Below are 24,686 nucleotides of genomic sequence, written 5' to 3'. Positions count from 1 at the left end.
GCTGCCTCCATCCCTGGGGGACCTCACCCCAGATCCACATGGCTATCACTCAGCAAACCGCATAACCCCCCATTTCCCCTCTCCCCCAACCATTTGATCCCAGCTGTCCTGAGATGCCCTCTGGCCAAGTGACCTACACTACACTTACCTGGAGCAGATTGTCACTGGTCCGGCTCTTTACCAGGCTCTCTAGTCCCCAGCCAGAAAGCTGGATGCCCTACAAACTTGAGCTTGTGCCCATTCTGTGGCTTGTTCATTCCACAGTGGACTCAAACAGTGTTTGTCCTTTAGCGCTTGAGTAACTTCACTCAGCATAGTGCTTTCCCGATCCCTGCATGAGCTGGGGTGTTTCAAGGTTTCATTTCTGTGTTTTAGGGATGTGGAGTATTTCATTGTACCAATGTACCAGAGGTTTGTTTTAATGCACTCTTCTATTGATGAGAATTCAGGTTGTGAGGTAGTTTATTGTGCCAACCTGGCCAATGAGCACATGTGGAATTAATTGAAGGGCGGAGAGAAAAATAGCTCAGCAAGCCTCGTCTTTCTTGCCTCTTGTTCTTTGATCATCGGACAAGTGTGCGGCTGCCTTGTTTGTTCTGTGCCTCAATTTGCAAGCTACACTACCTGTGGGACACCTAACCCGTGGATTGTGTCACTGTAATTTGTGGTTCCTTCAAGACCTGCTTCACCACACCATTGGAATTTACATCTCTTGATCTGGGGGACTGTCGGACCCTGTCATCTAGCTGACTGTTGGTGACCTGCCTTGCTGTTTGCTGCCTGTGGCTGGATAACCTGAATTGCTCTACAGAGGACTACCCGGCGGCCCTCAAGACTTGAAGGACTGCCAGTGTCTCACAACTGTCTCATGGGAGTGAGTTGCACTGAGCCATTTGTACTGTCTTATAACTTAATTAACTGTTTATTTCTTATGTTATATATCTCTCTGTCTGTATAAATATATATAATTATTAGTATTCAGGTTTTGTTTCTCTAGAGGACCCCTCTAACACAGGTTGTTTCCAGCTTCTTGTTATCATGCACTATGCTGCAATGAACATGGGGGGAGCAAATGTCAGCTCATGATCTCTTTCTCACTTCTTTTGGGTATACTCCCAGTAATGGTATTGTTGGATGAAATGGTAGCTCAATTGCCATCTGCTTTAGGTTTCACCATATTGCCTTCCACAGTGGCTGTATGTATTTACAAGTGGATAAGCATTCTAACACACCACACTCTATACAACATTTGTTCTCAATTCTTTAAAACTGGGCTACAGGATTGGGCATTAGGTGGAATTTCATTGTTGTTTTGACTTGTGCTTCCCAGATAGCTAACGACCTAGAGCATTTCCTCGTGTGTTTATTAGCCATTTCAGTGTCATCCTTTGTAAATTTTCAGTTCAGGTCTTTTGCCCACCTTCTCAGAGGACTACCAATTTTTTGTTGTTGTAAGCTTATAAAATTATGTAGATCTTAGTAATTAGTACTTTGTCTGTTACATCATTACTAAATGTCCTTTCCAAGTCTGTGGACTCTCTTTTAACTCTTTTAATAAAGTCTTTCAATGTGCAAAAATGTTTTATTTTTAATAGATCCCATTCATCTATTTTACCTTACATGGAGTGTGTTTCTTTGGTTAATTCTGATAGTTCGTGTATTCCCTGCACTAGGGCTCCACGTTTTGTCCCAGTTTTCTCATTGATTAACCTGAGAGGTTTGGGTTTTACATCTAGGTCTTTGATCCCCCTTGAGTTTGTTTGTGTGCATGGAGTGAGATATGGGTCTTATTTCATTCTTCTGCATGTGGATATCAAGTTTTTCCAACACCATTTATTGAAGAGGGCATCTGCTTATCATTTAATGTTTTGGGGGACTTTGTCAAAATTCAATTGTCTGTATGGGGATGTTTTTATTCTTGGATTTTCTGTCCTGATCCATTGGTCCAAGTCTCTAGCATTATACCAGTACCAAGCTGTTTTGACAACTGCAGCCGTATAGTAGATTTAGATTGCACTACCTCATTTTCTTGAGGAGATCTTTACTTATCCTGAGTTTCCTCCCTTTCCCTATGAAGTTGGTCATCAGATTTTCCATTTCTTTGAAGAATGATGCTGGAATTTGGATAGAGATTCGATTGAATTTGCAGATTGCTTTAGGTAGTATTGGCATTTTCACACTTGAATAGTCTGATCCACGAACACGGAATATGCTTCCTTTTGGTTTCTTTTAGTAATGTTCTGTAGTTTTCTTCATACGAGTCTTTTGTATTTGGGGATAGGCTTATTCCTAGGTAATTCAGCTTTTGTGTGGTTATTGTGAATGGTACGGACTCCTTGATATCTTTTACTGTACTACAATCACTGGTATATAGAAATACAATTGATTTCTACTTGTTAATCTTGTATTCTGCTACTCTATTAAACTTCTCAATTGTTTCCAGCAACCCTATTGTGGACCCCTTAGGATTTGCAATATATAAAATCATATCTTCTTCAAAGAGTGAAAGTTTCATTTCTTCTTTACAATTGTAAACCCTTGCTATCTTGCCTTTGTCTTACAGTATTGACTCGGTCTTCCAGCACAGTGTTGAACAGAAGTGGGGGTAAGAGACATCTTTGTCAGATTCCCTTGTTCAGTGGAAATAGTTTCAGTTTTTCTCCATTGAGTGTAATATTAGCTAATGTGACTTTTACTGTATTGAGGATTTCCCCTTCTAATCTTGTCTTCTTGAGAGTCTTTATTAGGAATGGGTGTTGGATGTGATCAAATGCTTTCTCTGCATCCATTGATATGATTATATGGTTCTTGTCCTTTTCCTTGTGGATGTGGTGGATTACAGTAATAGTTTTTTTTTAATGTTGATCCATCCCTGCATCCCTAGTATGAATACGATTGGTTATGATGTGTTCTTTTTTGATATGTTGTTGGATTCTATTTCAGGATTTTGTTGAAAAAATATTATATCTGTGTTCATGAGAGATGCTGGTCTGTAATTCCCTGTCCTTGTGGGGTCTTTGCCTGGTTTGGGCATCAGGGTTTTGCTGGCTTCATAGAATGACTTTGGGAGTTTGCTATCCCTTCTATGTTTTGGAAGAGTTTGTGTAGGGTTGTTGTCAGCTCTTCTCTGAATGCCTGGTATAAATCTCCTGTGAAGCCATCTGGACTGGGGCATTTTTCAGTTGGAAGGTTTTCTTTATGACTTAGTCTATTTCTTCTTTTGCTATGAATCTGTTTAATTTCTTAATGTCCACATGTGTTAATTTGGGAAGAGGGTGATTTTCCAGTTATTTCCATGTCCTCCAAATTATTGAATTTGTTGGAATGCAGTCTTTCATGGTACTGCATAATTTATCTTTATGTCATTGGGATATGTTATGACTTCCCCTATTTCATGCCAAATTCTAGATATATTATCTGGTCCTTCTTTTCCATTGTTAAGTTTGCTAGCAGTTTGTTGAATTTGTGGATCCTTTCAAAGAACTGACTTTTGCTGCTGATTCTTCCCATTGTTCTTCTGCTTTCCAGTTCATCTAACGCCTCTCTAATTTTTATACTTTCTTTTCTTTTGCTGTTAGGATTATGCTGTTGGCTCTGGTCTAGCTGCTGCAGGTGCTGGGTTAAAGAACTGACCATACTTCTCTCCTCTTTTTTCATGTGTGCATTTATTTTAAGAAAGTGACCACTCATAACTGCCTTTGCTGTGTCCCATAGGCTTTGATATGTTGTATTTTTATTTTCATTGGTGTCTTGGAACTTCTTACTTTCTTCTCTAATTTGGACTAATACCTATTTATTTTATTTTTTAATACCCATTGATTTTTAATAAGCATGCTATTAAATCTCCAGGTGCTTGTCTTTGATTTTTGTTCTTTTTATTTCAAATGTCCAACTTTATTGTGCTTTGGTCGGGAGCTTGTCTGAATGATCTCTAGGTGTTTGAGTTTTCTCGAGCTTGCCTGGTGTGCCAGCATGTGGTCTGTTTTCAAGTAGGAGCTGTGTGTATTGAAGAAGAATGGTATTTTTCAAGGTTGGTTGGAGAGCTCTGGAAATGTCTATTAGGTCAAGTAGTTTGATTATGTGTTCAAGTCTTCAGTTTCTTTATTGAGTTTCTTCCCTGTTGATCTTTCTTTCTTTGAGAGCAGTGCATCAAAATCACCTACTATAATAGTTGATCCAGTACTTTCTCTTTTCATCTTTTTGAGACATGGTTGGGGAATTTTGTGGGTCTTTCATTGGGTGCATATATGTTTATTATGTTTATGCATTCTTGGTCTACTGATACCTTGTGCATTATGTAATGCCCATCCTTACCTCTGATTATGTCATGTACCTTGAGCACTGTTTTGTTTGAGGTTATATTGCCACCCCTGGGTTGGTTTTTTATTTATTGCTACTTAGTTGCTGTCACCCTGTACTATTTGTCTTCGGTGTTTTCCTTTATTCTCTTTTATAGGATGCGTGTGAGAGAGGCATTTATTCTTGGCTTCCTATCTCTGCTGGATCTGTAGTGTTTGGGGTACTGTTTTCAGTGTGTTGGTTTCTGGGTGGTGTTAGACCCTCTGGTGGTTCCATGTTTGTGTGTTTTGGTTGTTGCTTTTCTGTCCATAAAGAACTGGAAAGTGTTTTGTTTTGTTTGTAATGCTGGGGTGTGTGTTTTGTTTTGCTTTTAATGAATTCTTTAAACATTTCCTTATCAGAGAAAACGTGAATATCTCCTTCAAATGTAATGAAGAGCTTTGCTGGATAAAGGGTTCTTGGATTGCAGTTGTTGTCTTTCAACTTTCAGAACACGTTGCTCCCAGTTTCTTGTCTGCATGGTCTCTGCAGAGAGGCCTGAGCTTATTCTTACTTGTTTATCTTTATACGTGATTGCTTTATTCCCTCTCTAGCTGCTCTCATGATTTTCTCCTTTTCCTTGAAATTGAATAATTTGACACTATGTATGTTTTCTTTTGTTTTGTTTGGGGGTGTGTGTGCTAAGTGTTAAATGTTAATATAAGTTTTAAGCATTAAGGGTTATGGGTTATAGGTTAAGGGTGTGATCCTAGAGTGTAAATGGTCCATTATAATGGATTCCCCATGGAATAGGGGCTTCTGATCAGAAGGAGATCTAGCCTGTGGTGGGGAAGCCTCCAAGAACCCTAGCAATGCTGGGTTCTATTTCCTCTAAATGCCTGGTAAGAAGTTTTGTGTTTCCCTTCTCAAAGCAACATGAGAACATTTCTACCAACCTCCTGGAAGCCCCTGTGTTGTGGGTTCCAGTAGCCCTATGTTTCCCTGGTGCTGGACCTCTCTACAAATAGCTGGAGATATTTTTCTACAGAGCCATTCAGCAAGAGAGCTGAGGCTTGGCTAAGTCATGTCTCCAATGGGAGCTTTATTCTGCCGGCTGCCATGACTTCCAATTTTCAGGGCCTCCAGGAGTTCACACAGGCATCAGTGGGATGTCACGGAGGTACATTTTTTCCCGCTGCTGACAAGCAGTGGGACAGTGTGAGTGTGGGGCGGAAGGAGGATGGGAAGAAGGCAGGAGTTGCTGCTGCAGCGACAAGGGATGCAAATCTCAGGCAGGTGTTGTGAAAAGCAACTGCACATGTGACAAGCACAGCTACACTCTCTCTGGGCAAGCCAACAAAAGAACCCTGGGGTATCGTGTGACCCGGTCTTACAACCCAGTCCCCGACATGGCTACCTTACCAGCAAACCTGGCAGTCCCACAGTGAACTGTTCCCACAGGTGATCGGACATGGCATCATTTTCCTGTAACCTCCCCCAAGGATCTCCATCAGTGCAGTTTTCAATTTTTGAAAATAAACCTCTTGTAATAGACCCTGTGATTGTTCTGTGTCCCTCGATAAAGTTCATCAAGAGGACTTATATCTCCACAGGGAAAGTGGGACGAGACTTCAACCCAGTGCCGCAAGGTGTGAATGCAATATCCCGGCGTGGAGTAGGGAACCAGTGGAGAGGTCTGGGAGGCTGGCCCCAGCACCATAAATTAAGTGGATTCCTGCCCCTTCCCCGAAAAGAATTTGTTCCAAAGGACGACATTGACTCTGCAGCTCCGGGAGATGGACATATCTGATCAGAGCACACGGGAGCAGATGAAGGGGCAGGAGGAGAGAGTGGAACACAGCCTGGCCCACCAGGCTGTGAGGATGATGTTCCTGAGTAGAGCAGCCAGTTCACAGAGAGAACAACATGGCTGGCCCCACTATGAGAAATGATGCCCCTCAGTGACTAAGGGCGATACAGGGGACAGCACCGGAGATACAGTGTGGGAATTGCACCTGACCTGATCCCACCACACCGAGGCAAAGCACTGGGAGAGTGCAGCGGAACAGCAAGGGAATGGAGTGGCAAGGTCCCCAGGGAATGCTGAAAGTGGACTTTGGGGCCAGGGCGTGGTGCCCCAACAGACTGGACTGGAAAACACTCCTAAGGGCCAACAAATGATCCTTGAACTAACTACAAGCTTTTCTTTTGTGAAGTGTTTTGTTTTGTTCTTTGTCAGTGGTTTGTTTTTGTTCTTTTGTTGTCTGGTTGTATACTGTTGCTTTGTTTTCCTGTCTTGTTTTCGTGCATGTTAGTGTCTCCACAGGTCTGTGTGAATAGGACAGGCTGGATGAACTATCTGGAGGAAAAACAACGGGACCGACAGTTCCGGGGGGACTTGGGGTGGAGGGTAGGGGGGGTAAAGAAGTAGTGTTAACAAACACAGGGACAAGGGAACAACATGGGACACAAAATGGTAGAGAGGAGGGAGTGGCAGGTCTGGTGGGGAATGATCAAGAGTAAGCTTGCGTAGAGAAGAGGTATAGCTGTAGCCCAGGTGGTGACAGAGCATGGTAGTCGGGCAGGAGGAAAGTCAAGGGAGATGGAGGAAAGAGCTAGGAGTCAAAGAGCATTTATGGAGATCTAGACAAAGACATGTACATGCAAATATATATAGGAGGATGGGGAAATAGATCTATGTGTCTATATTTATAGGTTCAGTATTAAGGTGTCAGAAGGACCTTGGGCCTCTACTCAAACACTCCCTCAATGCATGAATACTTTCTTTTATTAAATTGGAACTCTATGATGCTCACTCTCCCGACACAACTGCTGAAGCCAAAGTGGGTGAACAAGTAAATGTGGTGAAGAAAGCTGATGGTGCCCGACTATCAAAAGAGATAGTAACTGGGGTCTTAAAGGCTTGAAGATAAACAAGCGGCCATCTAGCTCAGAAGCAACAAAGCCCACATGGAAGAACACACCAGCCTGAGTGATCGAGTGGTCCCGAAGGGATCAGTTATCAGGCATCAAAGAACAAAAAATCATATCATTGGCTGCACACCTCCATGATAGGATCACTGAAGACAAATGGGTGCATAAGCAAATGTGGCGAAGAAAGCTGATAGAGCCCGGCTATCAAAAGAGATAGTGTCTGGGGTCTTAAAGGCTTGAAGGTGAACAAGCGGCCATCAAGCTCAGAAGCAAAAAAGCCCACATGGAAGAAGCACACCAGCCAGTGCAATCATGAGGTGCCAAAGGGACCAGGTATAAGGCATCATGCAAATATATATATATATACACACACACCATATTGAATGAAGGGGGAAGTGCAGAGTGGAGACCCAAGGCCCAAGTGTCGGCCACTGGAGATCCCCTCTTAGAGGGGGTTAAGAGAGATGGGTCAGTCCGGGTGCGAGGTAGTACCGATGAAGAACACAGCTTTCCCCCAGATCCTGGATGCTTCCTACCACCAACTACCATGATCCGAATTCTACCTTGCAGGACTGGATAGGGCAGAGGTTGTACACTGGTGCATATGGGGGCTGGAGGCACAGGGAATCCAGGGTGGGTGATACCTTCAGGACCCAGGGTGTGAGGGGCGATGCTAGGAGAGTGCAGGGTGAGTGGGTTGGAAAGGGGGAACTGATTACAAGGATCCACATGTGACCTCCTCCCTGGGAGAGGGACAGCAGAGAAGGGGCGGAAGGGAGACTCCGGATAGGGAAAGATATGACAAAATAACAATGTATAAATTACCAAGGGCACATGAGGGAGGGAGGAGCAGGGCAGGAGGGGAAAAAAAAAGAGGACCTAATGCAAAGGGCTTAAGTGGAGAGCAAATGCTTTGAGAATGATTGGGGCAGGGAATGTGTGGATGTGCTTTATACAATTGATGTATGTATATGTATGGATTGTGATAAGAGTTGTATGAGCCCCTAATAAAATGTTTAAAAAGAAAATGATGATGGTAACTTACGTACAAATGTACTAGATACAATTGATGTATGGATTTTTATAAGAGCTGTGACAGCCCCTAATAAAATGATTTATAAAGAAACAAAAAGAAAAATAAATAAGACCAAAGATTACGTAAAAAAAAAAAATAGACCCTGTGATTGTTCTGTGTCCCTTGAGAAAGTTCATCAAGTGGACTTCTCTGCCTGGAATTTACCTGGCACAACGATTCTCCTTGGAAACCACTATTTTAATTGCCCCACCCCACCTTTTTTAACATGCCCTAAAGAGACTATGACCATTATGACCTGAGAGAACTTTTCTACAGACATCCACTGATCGGAGAGAAAAGTATAAATACGTTTCATTTGGAATAGGCCTATACCCATATGAACTGGAAGCCTAGTAGAAACCCTTTAGATATTATAGTTGACCCAGTCTTTCTTCTGAGGTGCCCCTGAGTAGACTCAAAACTGCAACCTTACCATTAGCAAATCTTCTTAATATGTTTGCACTATTGGATTATATGATATGTGCATTATATGCCAATTAAAGTATTAAATAAATAAGGCAGGGGAGACCATATGATAAGCTAACCTTTTCACCCAACTACACCTGCCATAATCGACTTTACAATGCTCTGTCTGAGAGCAAGGCTGTTCACATCCCTGAACTAAGGGTTAAGGGGATTCACAGGAGGTTCATCCATGTGGGGAACCTGCAAATGGATTTGGGGCTTCACCGTCATCCATAGTCTTCTGCAATCTGAGTGTTCAGAATTTAAGCTCTGATAATGTTCCTGCCTCTGGTTTTGGATTTTATTATTTATGATTCTTGGTTCTACACAGGATGGTGTGCTTCTTCTTTTTTGGACTTAGATGGCTGCTTGTTTTAAGACAAGACGTTAAGAGACCCTAGATGTTATTCTTTCTGATAGCTGGGCACCATCTGATTTCTTCACCACATTTTTCTATAACACCCATATCTTCAGTGATTTCTCCATTAGGGTGACTACCAAGAAGGACCATGTTATAAGAGCTAATTGTTCTTAGATTAGGGTTATGATTAATTGTGAACCCAAAGTCTATTCATATATCTGTGGTTTAATATATGACCCTGGCTCATTTTAGAGACATGATATCAATTTATTGTTGAGCATTATATATCATCCCCATGAGACATGAAGGTAATTCTATTTATACTATAATTAGTTTAGCCAATGGTATAGAATTGATGACACCATTGAGAAATTGAAGTTATACATGCATAGGCCAGATTATTTTTTAATTATATTATTATTATTATTTGTAATCATTTTATCGGGAGCTTGTACAGATATCATAATTGAGTCATAGCAAACAGTGTTGTAAAATTGCTCCCCAAGTTTCCAATCATTTTATTTCTTCTTGAAAACCTTGATATCTGCTCCCCTATATTCCCCCACCACCATACTCCCCAGGACCTCTTACTTAAAAAATTTTTTTGCCACATCTTACACATCCAATATATCCATTCACATACAATGTTGTTGTTTAATCCCATCAATTGGGTTTATACAGTTATCAATGCTACCAGCTCCTATCCCCTCCCCCCTCCCCATACTCTCTGGTGCACCCCTTCCCATACTCCTGTCACTGTTTCTGAAGTGTTGTCTATCTTGCCTTTCATTTATCGAACTATCTTAAACATACAGATGAACTTGTGCAAATCTGACATGATGAATGAGATAAACCAAGCAAAATACATAATAGTAAGTGGAGAAAATATTAAAGAATAAGCAGATAATTATATGGCTCATCAGTTCTATCCCACACCCTTTCCATGTCTCCCTTTTGAGAGATACTGTCCAATTATCTTACAGGAGGGATTTGGTTTTCACTACATCCATGCCCCTTCACACCAATTTGGTTGCTTCTTTTTGAACTTCTGATTTCTTTTCCCGTCAACATCTCATGAATGGTGTGCTTATTGCATGTCGGCTTTGTTGCTTCCCTGCTAGGTGGCTGCTTATTTAACTACAAGCATTTAAGACTCCAGATGCTATATCTTTTAATAGCTGGACACCATCATCTTTGTTTACCATATTTGCTGATGCCCCCATTTTGTCTTCAGAGATCACGTCAGGGAGGTGAGTATCATGTAATGACACATTATTAAAACAAACCATTCTTATACTGATGTAAGATTCAAATAGAGGCCTGAAGTCCATTTGCTCCCTTATTGCTTTTGCATATATATGTATATATATATGTACCTTTATAAACAGATAGACATGTGTGTATTTACATTTATACATATATACTCTTATTTTCTTCTTCTTTCCACGTTTTCTTTTCTTCTTACCCCACTCATGTTTACCCATCTTTTTCCTCTCAAATACAATTCAATTGATCCAGCATGACCAGAAAATCTACAACATCTTCTCCATCATATTTAGAACCCTTACTATTCCCCGATACACATCCGCCTTCCCTCCCAAAAGGCCCAGCAAACATTGGCCCAGTCACTGTCTCTGTAAGATTTCCTATCCTGTCTATCTTGTATAGATAAGCATGGGGGGGGGGGGGGGAATCCAGAAAGTCATAAGTCTAACAGGGATCCTGACACAGAGCAGATGAATATCTCTCTGCTAAGGAGAAAGCAGGATATGTTAGAAACCGCCATTCAAGTCCCTATTTCTTTCAGGATTACATTTCCCAGGCCCCATTTACCTAGCAACACATACACCCTTTTAGTCTTCAGCGTTCATGTTCTAAAAGTGTCTGAAAGCCCCCATTGCTATTCCTGCGGTTAGGGATGGAGCAGTCTAGTCACCTCCCCCCTCCACACACTTCCAACACACCTTTGGATTTTCAGTGTGGCCCCCTTAGGAGTAATCCCCAACTAGCTCAGGTGGGATGCAGGGTGCTTCCCCCCCAGAGTCAGAAGTCTATGCTCGGGATTCTTTGGAGATGTCATAGCTTCGCTCCCATCACTGGTCTGTTGTACTTTTCTCTCAACTTGCCCCAGTGTGGGTGGGTCAGACCAGCCACACGCTGCAGCACTGTCATCATCTAGGGAGTGGACAGCACATCTCAGGCTGAGGCCAGTCCCTGTGGTCATCTCGGAGAATGAGTTGTTCCAAGCAGGAACAGCACCCTCAAGGATTGGCACACTGGAATGAAGTCTACCTGACTCTCCCTTTTTGATGGAAATACAAACAATACCCTCCCTTTGGGTGCGTTAGTGCTCTGACCCCGCCCATTGCCACTGTTTTTCTTCCCCTACCCTTCTGTGATCCTTAAAGGTATATCAGAGCCGAGGGGAGGAATGATTAGCCCAGCTGTTTAGACCACAGTTAATAAATCGTTGACTTGTACACATTAAACACATAAGTAACTGGACATTATTTACACAAGCAGTGAGGGTTGGGAAGGGCAAAATTTTCAATGACACTCATTTACATAGGTAGACTAGCACAAGCCATAAAACAGCAAAGAAAGCATGAAAATAGTAAGTATATTGTTATCCTGGCTACCATACATCGAGCCCTCTAAAAGGAAAAGATCCAAACCGAAGTCCAATGACCACTGTGTTACTCTAGGTAAACTAGAGATGCAAATCCATAGAAACCCATATGTGCATGAGAGAGTTTTATAAAACAAGGTAATTTCACATTAAGAAAGCATCCCAACCCAGTCCAGTGCAAGCCCATAAGTCTGATATTAGCCCATATGTCCAATACCAATCTATAAAGTCCACTTCAGACTCATGAAACACATGCAGTCACACCAAATGCAGGACTATCACAGGCCAGTGGGTAGAAAGTCTTTGGATCCAGTGGCATTGTACGCATATCAGCACTGGCAGGGGTCTCCACATGGCTTCTCCAGTTCCCAGGTCACAAGGTCTTTCAGCTTAGTGCCAGGTGTCTTGTCAGTAGAGCGTCTCCAAGGGGTAAGCAGAGAGAGAGAGAAGTGTCTCCCATCTCCAAGGAGGAAAATACAGGATGCCCCAGAATTCTCAGGAGAAGGCCATGCCCACACAGAGGTCTCAATGGCTATCTCCTGTTGACAGACTAGACTCCACCCCTACACTCTTAATCCTCTCAAGTCCTAAATTGACACCATATTATGTAACTACCACAGCCACCAATCAAGAAGCAGTTCTACTGTGGCACCTACAAGTTATAGAAACTAATATTCAAGTAAACATTTCTTGCCCCTTGTCTACTCTCTTTTCTTCACACTTTGATGGATATTATACACACCTTATATTTAAGGGTTAGTGGGTTATTTAATGTGGCTCTTCTAACCAAAATCTCTAACTCCCACCAAGTGACCTGCATGGTCTGGTAAGAAGGTGGAGTAAGATACTGACAGGATTCACCTGTAAGTAATCGTGAACAGGACTTTGAGGAGTGTCTTCTCGCTGTGTATATAAAATGAGCCCTTTGAGAAGCAAAAGGAGGGCTCTTAATACTAGCAATGGCCAGGAGTGGTGTGCATACTTGGGAACTGATAGCCCTGCAAACTCACCCTCCTGGATCTAGAAGACAGCTGTAACATCAGAGAAGCAGCAGGAGCAGAACCAGGAGCCAGAGCATGAACTAGAATGATGGATTTCCCAGCCCAAAGAACAAATAAAGCTGAGTGCTTTGGGACCGGTGGTCCTCCCAGCACTTAATTCAGGGATCTGGGCTTCCTGAACCATGGAGCTTGAGCTGAATGCCTTGGGGTTGAGGCTCACAATGGAGTGGTTTGCCTCTTTGGGGCATTTATTACCAAACCTGAAGGAACATTGTAACATGACCTGATAAACAGCTGCATTCTGAGCATTTCTATTATCTGTGAGTTCTGTGTGGGCATTGTCATACATATGAGAATCCAGAGATAAAAGAGAATACTAAATAAGGCAAAATAATGCTTTTTTGTTTCTTCATATTTTTAGCTCCAAGCTGTTAGACCACCTCTTCCTGGGACTTCAATTTTTTTTTTTTTTTTGTGGCAAAGGGAACTGATCAATATTTTTTTTTCTTTTTTTATTTTAACAATTTATTGGGGCTGATACAATTCTTTTCACAGTTCATACATATACATACATCAATTGTATAAAGCACATCTGTACAGTCTTTGCCCTAATCATTTTTTTCTCTTTTCTTCTTTTACATTTTATTAGGGACTCAAACAACTCTTACCACAATCCATACATATACATACATCAATTGTATAAAGCACATCCATACATTCCCTGCCCCAATCATTCTCAAGGCATTTGCTCTCCACTTAAGCCCCTTGCATCAGGTCCTCTTTTATTTTCCCCCTCCCTCCCCATTCCCCCCTCCCTCATATGCCCTTGGTAATTTATACATCGTTATTTTGTCATATCTTGCCCTATCCGGAGTCTCCCTTCCCCCCTTCTCTGCTGTCCCTCTCCCAGGGAGGAGGTCACATGTGGCTCCTTGTAATCAGTTCCCCCTTTCCAACCCACTCACCCTCCACTCTCCCAGCATCGTCCCTCACACCCTTGGTCCTGAAGGTATCATCCACCCTGGATTCCCTGTACCTCCAGCCCTCATATGTACCAGTGTACAGCCTCTGTCCTATCCAGCCCTGCAAGGTAGAATTTGGATCATGGTAGTTAGGGGGAGGAAGCATCCAGGATCTGGGGGAAAGCTGTGTTCTTCATCGATACTACCTCACACCCTAATTAACCCATCTCCTCTCCTAAACCCCTCTATGAGGGGATCTCCATTGGCCGACACTTGGGCCTTGGGTCTCCACTCTGCACTTCCCCCTTCATTTAATATGATATATATACATATATACACATACATATATACATATACACATATATACACATACATACACACACTTATATCTTTTTTTTTTTTTTTGCATGATGCCTTCTACCTGGTTCCTTGGGCACCTCGTGATCGCACTGGCTGGTGTGCTTCTTCCATGTGGGCTTATTTGCTTCTGAGCTAGATGGCCGCTTGTTCACCTTCAAGCCTTTAAGACCCCAGACACTATCTCTTTTGATAGCCGGGCACCATCAGCTTTCTTCACCACATTTGCTTATGCACCCATTTGTCTTCAGCGATCCTATCATGGAGGTGTGCAGTCAATGATATGATTTTTTGTTCTTTGATGCCTAGTAACTGATCCCTTTGGGACCACTCGATCACACAGGCTGGTGTGTTCTTCCATGTGGACTTTGTTGCTTCTGAGCTAGATGGCCGCTTGTTTATCTTCAAGCCTTTAAGACCCCAGTCACTATCTCTTTTGATAGCCGGGCACCATCAGCTTTCTTCACCACATTTACTTGTTCACCCACTTTGGCTCCAGCCGTTGTGTCGGGAGAGTGAGCATCATAGAGTTCCAATTTAATAAAAGAAGGTATTTATGCATTGAGGGAGTGTTTGAGTAGAGGCCCAAGGTCCTTCCGCCACCTTAATACTTGACCTATAAATATAGACACATAGATCTATTTCCCCATCCTCCTATATATATTTGCATGTACATGTCTTTGTCTAGACCTCCATGAATGCCTGGGACTTCAATTTTATAATATCATGATCTATTACTGCAACAGAAAGAGCATTCAATCTTGTATCACGGTTGATCGATATTGGTTCAGTTATTGAGAGTTTAGTAGTTTAGAGATTTCTTTCAACTTCATTACTAATGATTTTTTTTATAACGTTAACCTCAAAGGCTGGTATTCACAGATCTACTCACTGGTACAGTTATTGCTAAATACATATGAATTCTAAGACATTCCCTTTTACTCACTTTTGCTCAAAAGTATATGTATTTAGACGCATACATAACTCTATATGTTGCATATTAAGCATGCTCGTGACAAAAGGTGCATCTATTTTGAATAAGCATAATGAGAGTGGAATCTTCATATTAATTGTACACATCTGATGAATAGACAGCTTTCTACAGACTATAACATTCAACTTTGGAAATCCCAAGCCCTATGTCCATACATCCTCTACAGTATATGCACATATGTGTGGGAAAGTATACATTTACCTCATTATAGGATGTGTGGCCCACCACCTTTTTGCTATAGCATTAGGAAGGTAGCAGAGCGAGCAGAAGTGTTAACTTTCCCTATATCAAGGCAGTTAACAGTAACTATACACAAGTGATTGAAAATTCTAAAAACTTATCCAGTAAGAGTCAAATTAACTGCAACCCCAAATCATTTTTCCCTTGACTGTATCTCCGAAGTCCCTCTGTTCACACTACCCCATCTGATTTAGAAGGGAGTGGAAGATGGATAATGTACTTTTGTGGATATTACACTACCAGATGGCAATGTGATCACCTGGCTGGGCTCCTCTTGGGTGCCTTGAGGTTTACTTGAACTTTTTGTTTCATGGTAAATCTGTACCTTGGGAGGACATAACTTTGAGGGACTACAGCACTAGAGAAATAAGAAACAAAAAACTTGCTACAATTAAATTCCAATTTAGGACAATAAATTATTTTGTTATATTTTTGTGGAGTTCATTATATTTATTTTAAGAAATTATTTTTGGGGTGGCTCATTTAACTCTTATCACAATCCATCCATCCATCCATTGTGTCAAGCACATTTGTACATTTGTTGCCATCATCATTCTCAAAACATTTGCTTTCTACTTGATCCCATGGTGTCAGCTCCTCATTTTACCCCCTCTCTCCCCGCAGCCCTCTCCTTCATGAACCCTTGGTGATTTATAAATTATTATTATTTTCTCATGTCTTACACTGTCTGACATTTCCCTTCACCCACTTTTCTGTTGTCCGTCCCCCAGGAAGGGAGTTATATGGAGATCCTTGTAATTGGTTTCCCCTCCCACCATACTTTTCACTTACCCTCCTGGTATGGCTACTCTCAATATTGGACTTGAGGGATTTATCTGTCCTGGATACCCTGTCTTTCTGGCTCTGCTCTGTACCTGTGACCATGCTCTGGTCTAGCCAGATATGTAAGATAGAATTGGAGTCATGATAGTGGTGGTAGGGGGAGGAAGCATTAAAGAACTGGAGGAAAGTTGTATGTTTCATTGGTGCTATACTGCACATTGACTCACTTATCTCCTCTCTGTGATCCTTCTGCAAGGGGATTTCCAGTTGCATACAGATGGGATTTGGTTCCCCACTCGGCACTCCCCCTCATTCACAATAATATGATTTTTTTTATTCTTTGATGCCTGATACCTGACCCCATCAATACCTCGTGATCACACAGGCTGGTGAGCTTCTTCCATGTGGGCTTTGTTGCTTCTCAGCTAGATCACCACTTTCATATCTTCAAGTCTTTAAGACCTCAGATGCTACATCTTTTGATAGCCAGACACCATCAGCTTTCTTCAGCACATTTGCTTATGTACCTACTTTGTCTTCAATGACTATGTCAGGAAGGTGAGCATCCTGGAATGCCAGTTTAATAGAACAAAGTGATCTTGCATTGAGGGAGTACTTGAGTCAAGGCCCAATGTCTATCTGCTACCTTAATACTAAATCTATAAATATATTACATAGATCTATTTCCCCATTATCATATATAAATATATTTACATATGTACATGCCTGTATTTAGAGCTCTATAAATGCCCTTTGCCTCCTAGCTCTTTCCTCTATTTCCTTTTACTTTCCTCTTGTCCCACTATCATGCTCGGTCTTCATTTGGGTTTCAGTGATTCCTCTTGGTTACATTGTCCTTGATTAAGTCCTACCAGGCCTCCTACACCCTCCTTGCCATTGATTTTAGATCACTTGTTGTTCCCTTGTCCCTGTGTTTGCTAACACCCTCTTCCTTTCCCCCACCTCCCCCTCTCCCATGTCCCCCTGGAACCGTTGGTCCCATTGTTTTCTCCTCCAGCTTGTGTATCCTACCTATCCTATCTAGATAGACCCGTAGAGATAATAATATGTACAAAATACGAGACAGAGTGAAACAAAGCAACAAAAGAAAACAAAACAACATAAGCAAGAAAAAGAGAAGCAAAAAGAAAAGCCTGTACATAGTTCAAGTTCTGTTTAACCTTTTGCAGTGTTTTCTAGTTGAGTCTGATGGGGTGCCACACCCTGGCCCCAAAGTCTATTTTTGTTTTTCCCTGGGGACTTTGTTGCTCTGTTCCCCTTGCTGTTCTGTTGAATGCCCTTATTTTTTTTGCCTTGAGGTGGTGGGGCAAGATTGGGTACAAATCCTGCACTGTGTCCCCAGTGTTTTCCCCTATAGTGCTATGGGTCAGTGATGGAAATCGTGTCTCATATTGGGGCTGGCCCTATGGTCCTCTCTGTGCATTGGCTGCTCTGAGCAGGGATATCATCTTCAGGGCTTGGTGGGCCAGGATATGCTCTGCTCTCTCTTCCTCCCCCTTCATTTGTTTCTGTGTGCTCTGATCAGGCATGTCCTTGTCCCTGAGCTGTAGGCCAGCAATTATTTTAAGAAAATCTTCATGGATGTATACAGAGGTATTTCCATAGTCTTGGAAACTTCACTGAAAGCTCTCCCCCATGTATGACCCTGATGATATTGGAAATATTGGTGGCATACCTTTCTGCATCACGGCAACATGCAAGTCACCACATCCTTCTCTGTATCTTCCACCAGGAACATATATTTATGATTATAAAAAGAATATCATTTTGTTTATGAAAGTTTATTTGTCTGTTTTCTGTTACTAAAATGATGTCAATATTGCAAAAGGAATAGACTCATTATTTCACAAATTTGAAGAGCAACATGAAAACCATACTGTGAATATTTATTTGCCTGGAGGCACACTGTCCAAATCAAGAACTGCATGAATGGAGGATGCAGGAAATTCAGATTCTTGTGGCATATTTTTATTTCATGCATAATTCTGAGACATTTATAGTGAATTCTGAAAATGACTTTAGTGCTTGATTTCATCAGTGTGGTTTTGGCGGCCATTAGCAGCAGAGTGGCAGAACTCTACACAACCAGGACTTCTCACCAGTATGTTTTGTTGTGGTGACATATACGTGTATGAAGAATGGCAACCCCCTCAAGGGAAAGAACATACACCGGACCAATGTTTTTCTAGCTGAGACCAGTCATGTCCAAAAGTGAGTAAAGCATATCCTTCTGAGCCATGTTCACCATATGAGAAAGGTTCTTTGTTTCTCAGGTAAGGAAGTCCTTTGTTCTTCAAGTAAAATTGGATCACCCAGAAATCCCTTTCTCCAGGTTTAGTGCTACCCTTCCAATCCTTGAAGTCAGTGTTTGGTTGACCCTCAGCTTTCTTTTCACCATTTTGTACATTCTAGGGTCCTTGCATTGTTCCACAAACACTGCCATTTCTAGAATGTTCTCCAAGTGGACGCTTATCCTGCCCTGTTTCCATCATGTTGAAATGTGGCACCAGACTTTGGTCATAGTCTACAGATGTCGTCTCACTTGTCGCCAAGGCAGTGAGTTATTTGATGTGACCCCTCTAGTCAACGTCTCTAACTCACACCAAACAACATTTTTCTGCAGGCTTCTGGGTAAAAATATTGGATAGGATTCTAGCAAGATTCACCTGCGTGTAATTTTGAACAGGACTCCTTGGACTACCTCCTGCTGGGTATAAAAGGAACTGAGAAGAAGGAGAGGGAATCTCACTGCCAGCCAGACTCAGGAGTGGAGTGTGTCCTCTGGACCTGAGATCCTTGCGCAGTGAGTGAATGTCCTAGATATAAAAGACAGTTATGATATCAGAGGGAGAGCAGCAAGACCAGGAACTAGAGCATAACACAGTGTGGTAGACTTTCTAGCCCATGGAGCAAGTAAACCTGGGTGCTTTGGGGGCATGAGTCTTACTTGTGGCATGGGGTGCCTCTCTAGGCACTTAAGTGGTGAGGTTTGGACTTGCTGACTTTATTAGTCGAGGTACTTTTGAGAAACAAATCCACAGAAACTCGTGTATATGAGAGAGTTTTATATAAAGGTTAAGTAAACATCAAGAAAACATTCCAACCCAGTGCTCCACAAGCCCACAAGTCCAACATTAACCCATATGTCCAACACCAATCCACAAAGAAGTCCTCCATCTCACAAAACACACACTATGCTGCCAACTGCAGGAGGAAGGTCAAATCAGTGAATGTATAAAGACCTCAGCACTGGCAGGGGTCTCCACAGGGCTGCTCCAACACCCAAGGCTGCATTGGAGTAGGTCCATGTGGCTTCTCCTTGGGGACGTCTTACAGGAAGTGAGCTTTGCCAGCTGAAGCAAGGAACTGGCTAAGGCAGCTACACCCAGGCCTGACCATCAAAAACAAGAGACCCAAGAACTATAAAGGTGAGGCTCACTGAGCTATTTATCTCTCTGCCCTTCAATTAACCCCACATGTGTTTATCGGCCAGGTTGACACAATAAATGTTAACTCACTGACTCATGGGAGCTGAATGCATTCTGGTGGAAGCTTAGAGTGGCATGCCCTTTGGGCATTTATTAGCAGCCCTGAAAGAACTTTGTAGCATGTCCTGATGAACAACTCTATCCTTAATAAACCCCATAGTCATTAATTGCGAGTTCTTTGTAACCACTGCAAGGCATAGTAGAACCTAAATGTGAAAGAAGAAAAAAGTACAGACCAAGGTTGCCTTAGCTGTCCCAGTAATTGCATCCAATATTGACTCATGCATAAAATTTGAATATGAAAACACAGAACAACACAACAAAGCAAAGCAAAACAAAAGTATTTTCCAGGCCTGCTCCATGTAACGTTTTTTATAGATATGAACAACTTGTCTGAATGTATCTAATCTTCTTTTGCAATAAGTAAATCCCCACAGAACAAACCAAAGCCAACTATAAAAATACTAGTCAGAACAAGTCACTCCTCCGCTCAAAACTCTCTAAAAGATCTCCTTTATACTCAAAAGAAAATACCAACACCTTACCATCACTTACTATGGTCTCTGAAATGTGGCTGCTATTTGCCTTTCCAAAGTCTGTGTTTACAAAACTAAGGATGGTGACTTGAAACCCCCCACCCCCAGCAGTACCATGGAAGAGAGGACTAGACATCTGCTTCCATAGAAATATTACAGCCAAGAGACCTTATGGAAAGCAGTTCTACTTCGTGACACACATAGATCATGAAAAGGAATAAAGCCAACAGCAATGGGTTTTGGATTTGGATTTAGGTTCCACCTTGTTCCTCCCTCCAGTCCTCTCTCCCTACATGCACCCAGCCTATCCTCACCAGTTTCTCTCTCTTCTCAACAATGGAATCCTAGCACTTCCAATCCATCTTCCTACAATGGACTTTCCTGGCTACCTATCTTCCTTCACTCTGGCTCCTACTCAAGCTTGACCTTTCAGACCCCTCCTTTGGGACCAATCCAACTATATCTCCTACTTTATTTTAGTTGCTTTAATCCAGAGAATATACTATACCTTGGATAATATTTAGCATTTACATATTTCTTCATTAGAATAAGGGGATGATTTGGTACTGTTTTCGATCATATCTCCAACCTCCTAATAGCACCAGGCACATAAAACACACATTTTTTTTATCATTTTATTAGGGGCTCATAAAACAATTATCACAATCCATATATATATGGATTTATACATATATAAATTGTGTAAAGCACCTTTGTATATTCATTGCCCTCATCATTCTCAAAACATTTGCTTTCTGCCTAAGCCCCTGGCATCCGCTCCTCATTTTCCCCTTCCTCCGCACCCCACCCTCCTTCATGAATCATTGATAATTTATAAATTATTATTTTGTCATATCTTGCCTGTCCGATGTCTCCCTAAACCCACTTTTCTGTTGTCTGTTTCCCAGGGAGGAGGTTATAAGTAGATCCTTGTAATCGGTTCCCCCTCTCTAACCCACGCCCCCTCCACCCTCCCAGTATCACCACTCTCACCACTGGTCCTGAAGGGATCATCCACCCTGGATTCCCTGTGTTCTGGTTTCTATCTGCACCAGTGTACATCCTCTGGTCTAGCTAGATTTGAAAGGTAGAATTGGCATCATGATGGGGAGGAGGGGTAGGAGGCATTTAGAAACTAGAGGAAAGTTGCATGTTTCATCTTTACTATATTTCACCCTGACTGCTGGTCTCCTCCCAGCAACCCTTCCGTAATGGGATGTCCAGTTACCTACAGATGGGCTTTGGGTCTCCACTCACCACTCCCTTCATTCATTATGATATGATTTTTTGCTCTGATGATGCCTGATACCCGATCCCTTCGACACCTCGTGCCCGCACAGGCTGGTGTGCTTCTTCCATGTGGGCTTTGTTACTTCTGAGCTAGATGGCCACTTGTTTACCTTCAAGTCTTTAGGACTCCAGATGCTGTATCTTTTGATAGCCGGGCACCATCAGCTTTCTTTGCCACATTTGCTTATGAACCCATTTGTCTTCAGCGATCGTTATCAGGGAGGTGAGCACACAATGATATGTTTTTTTGTTCTTTGATGCCTGATAACTGATTCCTTCGGCACCTTGTGATCATACAGGCTGCTGTGCTTCTTCCATGTGGGCTTTGTTGCGTCTGTACTAGATGGCCACTTATTTACCTCCCAGCCTTTAAGAACTCAGACGCTATATCTTTTGATAGCCAGGTACCATCAGCTTTCTTCACCACATTTGCTTATTCGCCTACTTTGTCTTCAGTGATTGTTTTGGGAAGGTGAGCATCATGGAATACCAGTTTAATGGAACAAAGTATTTTTGCACTGAGGGAGTACTTGAGTGGAGGCCCTTTGTCCATCTGCTACTTTAATACGAAACCTATAAATATATGCACATAAGATCTATTTCCACATCTTCATATATAAATATATTTACATATGTACATGCCTTTATTTAGATCTCTATAAATGCCCTTTGCCTCCTAGCTCTTTCCTCTATTTCCTTTGACTTTCCTCTTGTCCCACTATCATGCTCAGTCTTCATTTGGGTTTCAGCAATTCCTCTTAGTTACATTACCCTGATCATGTCCCACCAGGCTTCTTAAACCCTCCTCACCACCGATTTGGACCACTCATTGTTCCCATACCCCTGGGTTTGTTAACACCACTATCTTTCCCCACACCTTCCTCTCTCATGGCCCTCCAGAACTGTCGGTTCCGTTGTTTTCTCCTCCAGATTATTCATCCAGCCTATCTTATTTAGACAGACCTGCAGAGGTAATAACATGCACAAAAACAAGACAGAGCAAAACCAAGCAACAATATACAACAAAACAACAACAACACAAAACAATGACCAAAACAAAACAAGAAAGAAGGCCCCTCCTTGAAAGAAACTATCAGCTCCTTGCCAGCCTTACCCAGAGGCAGCTACAATCAGGTCACAGAGCACACCATGGCACTGTGACCGATCCAGGAGTGTGGAAAATCACATTCAGGAAAAACTGAATCGCTTTGTCATATTCAGAAAATTGCAGCATCAGAGACGGTGACTTTCCATCGCTTACCTCTTTAATCCTCACAAAACTCCTCAAAGGTCCAGAATTGAATAAAGTAAGATGTAGAGAAGTCTCACAGCTTGCCCAAAGTCACATCGAATTTTGTCCTCACTTTTGCAAGCTTGCTCTTTCCAAGGTACCCACTCTCTCTCCTGAGTGTGTCCTCAGATGGCCCCATTCACTTAGCTGGAACATCTTGCTGTCATGAAAGACCTCAGGGGGAACTTCACAGGGTGAAAGGAAACACAGGAGGACTGAGTTACCTGCAAATGACAGCCTTCTCTCTCAGCATCTTGGAGGAAAACAAATACTAAAAGCGTTGACGCTCTGACGCAACATTACTCTTTTCCTTTTTCTTTAAATAAAAGGCCTTTGCCGCAAATTTTCCCAACCCAATGTAGCACTTGACTTTGTGTGTGTGTGTGAGTGAAAGTTTTCTTTTTTTCTTTCTTTCTTTTTTTTTTTTTTCTGCTTCTCAGCAGTTTATTTCACAGCCTGAAGTGGATTTGGCTCAGGTGAGCGCAAGTCGGCTCTGGTCTGCCCGCCCCACCCTCCCACCAAAGTCCAAACAAGAAAGAGTTGCATGGGGCATGAAGTCGACCTTGGAGCACAAAGGGGGTCTCCACGGCCTGAGCCCGAGCTGCCAGCATGTTAGGAAGGCACTGGGTCCCCAGACTCAGTTTACACTGGAGGCGGACAGGGTGAGCTTCAGTGTCTAGTGAGGGGCAGTCCAGGCGCTACGGAACCACGCTTCTTCGCTGTCACGTCTCAGAATGTTTATGGATAAGGACGTGGGGGTTGGAGGGAGGGGCTCCTGGAGGGTCCTCGTTACATGTTGGCCCGCTCACGCTGCAACCGCGAATTGTAGGCACGGGGTACCGTGTTCCAGGCGTCCATGTAGCGGTCCATGCACAGGACGATGCACTTCTGCTCAGAATTATCCAGGGAACCCCCAAGCTTTCCTATGCACTTCCCGAAGCACTTGTCTGTCATCCTCTGTAGCGACTCCTGCGCCTGGCGACTGCAATCTGTACTTTCACCTGCTCCACGATGACACCGGGGTCCAGCTTCCAGCCCCCGGAGTTCCCGAAATCTGAGCCGAAACCGCCCTCCATTGCTCGGCAAAGTCACCGCACCGCCGCTGCTGCATGCGCAGACCGGTCCTCGTGAGTGAAAGTTTTCAGAACAGATTGGTTTTCCATCCAACTACTGATCCACTTTGTTTCGTGGAATTGATAACAGTCCCCACAAGGTAAAAGTACTCTCCTCCCGTAAATGATTGTTCACTTTATAAGCCTCTCTTTCGACTGAAAGTAGTACAATTAGAGTGAGTTCAGTCCCACTCTTGAAGGGCCCTGGTCTCAGGGGTTCCACCAGTCTCTTTAAGACTAGCAATCCTGGGAGGAGGGGTGGTGGTGGTGGTGGTGGTGGTGGTGGTGGTGGTGTGTGTGTTTGTGTGTGATTTAGATTTTTGTTACACCTTTTCCTCCCATTCTATCCAAGGCCTCCTTTTGTGACCTCCGTCAGAGCATTTGGCAGTGGTAGTTGGGCACGATCTACTTCTTTTGGCCTCAAGGTCATGACGACCAAGGTTCACCTGGTCCATTAAGCCTTTGGACGAGTTTTTTCTATGTGCCTTTGATTTTCTTCACTCTTCTTTGCTCTAGATGGGGGGAAACCAGTCGTTCCACCTTTAATTCCCTAGTCACTAATCATTGAAGTAGGACGTAGAACTCGGTCTCTGTGAACTTTGTCATGGCAATTCATCTTACTCTTCCTTGAGACTATGGTCCGCAGCCTCCGGACCCAGCAATTGCATCCTTCAAAGTGTTTAATTAAGACGAAGAAGCATTATTCTTTTTCAAGTTGTATTACACTTAGGTTTTTTGCAGTGATGATTGCCTATAATATAACCAGGGTAATATAATCTCTAGAATACTTTTCACAAATTTTCTTTCTATACACATGCACACATATCAAGTATATATAATGTACACTTTTAATATGTTTATAGTATACA

The 24,686-nt window shown here is 42.6% G+C and overlaps 1 pseudogene; it reads right to left on the bottom strand.

The window, feature by feature from the left end:
- Window positions 1-23,494: 23,494 nt before the first annotated feature.
- LOC142456281 (mitochondrial import inner membrane translocase subunit Tim13 pseudogene) lies at window positions 23,495-23,781 on the bottom strand (annotated as a pseudogene).
- Window positions 23,782-24,686: the final 905 nt, after the last annotated feature.

The sequence above is a fragment of the Tenrec ecaudatus genome, chromosome 9 (assembly GCF_050624435.1).
Source record: "Tenrec ecaudatus isolate mTenEca1 chromosome 9, mTenEca1.hap1, whole genome shotgun sequence".
NCBI classification, from domain to species: domain Eukaryota; kingdom Metazoa; phylum Chordata; class Mammalia; order Afrosoricida; family Tenrecidae; genus Tenrec; species Tenrec ecaudatus.
The sequence above is the reverse complement of the archived record's forward strand: the minus strand, read 5'-3'. Positions and strand labels throughout refer to the sequence as shown.